Consider the following 951-nt stretch of genomic DNA (forward strand, 5'->3'; position numbering starts at 1 on the left):
CCATTTAGACATACCTAATTGTTTAGCCTGTCCTCCTATCTATCTGTCCATATACCCCACGTTTGCTTTCACTGACAACTCAGTACTGTATATGCAAAAGGGTTCATATTTGTTGTCTGTACTCCGGGCAGCTTCTTAAAGAAAAGGAATGAATGGCCCCTCGCCTTTCGTCTCCCATTGCGCCAATGCAGGCAGCGTCTCCCTTAGAAAGAAATCCTGAAACATGCTCCAACCCACACCCCCACGCCGCAGCTGCTCATGAAACCGAATTTTTTGTCAGTGATTGGGCAAGCATCATGATGATCTTTCTCTCTTTTTTATTTTTTCAATTGTGATTTGGGTGAAAGTTTACAGAACAAATTCATTTTCCACACAGCAGCTCATTCACATTTTGTTAGTGACATTGACAGCAATTTCCCACAATGTAACAGCTCTCTTCCCACTTCCTCCCTATAGTTACCTCTTCCCTGTGTCCTTCCCTCCCATGCACTGCTGCCCCCTCCCCATCTCTCTATGCAAACACTGCCCTTTTGTTCTTCCGTGATTGATCAATTTATTGCTCCAAGGAGTAAATCAACTTGATGTAAATGTACATCCATATACCTATCTATTGTTTGGTGGGAAGCCACAGGAGTGAGTTCAGTTCCAGACATGAAGTATAACTAGGGGCCATAGTCTCAGGGGTCTCACCAGGCTCTACCAGATCAGCAAATCTGCTTGGTTTTTTTTTTTTTTTTTTTTTTTTTATGATTTTGAGTTTTGTTCCACATTGTTCTCCTACTCTATCCAGTATCTCCTACACCAATCCCCCTCTGAGTGGTTAACAGTGGTGGCCAGGCACCATCTAATTCTTCTGGTCTCATGATCATATAGGTTGAGGATTAATTACATGATCTACCAGTCCCTTGGACTAATTGCTTCCATGTGTCTTAGGTTTTCTTCATTCTTTGC

This window comes from Orycteropus afer, unplaced genomic scaffold (assembly GCF_000298275.1).
Source record: "Orycteropus afer afer isolate SDZICR_OR568_19922 unplaced genomic scaffold, OryAfe1.0 scaffold00133, whole genome shotgun sequence".
NCBI classification, from domain to species: Eukaryota; Metazoa; Chordata; class Mammalia; order Tubulidentata; family Orycteropodidae; genus Orycteropus; species Orycteropus afer.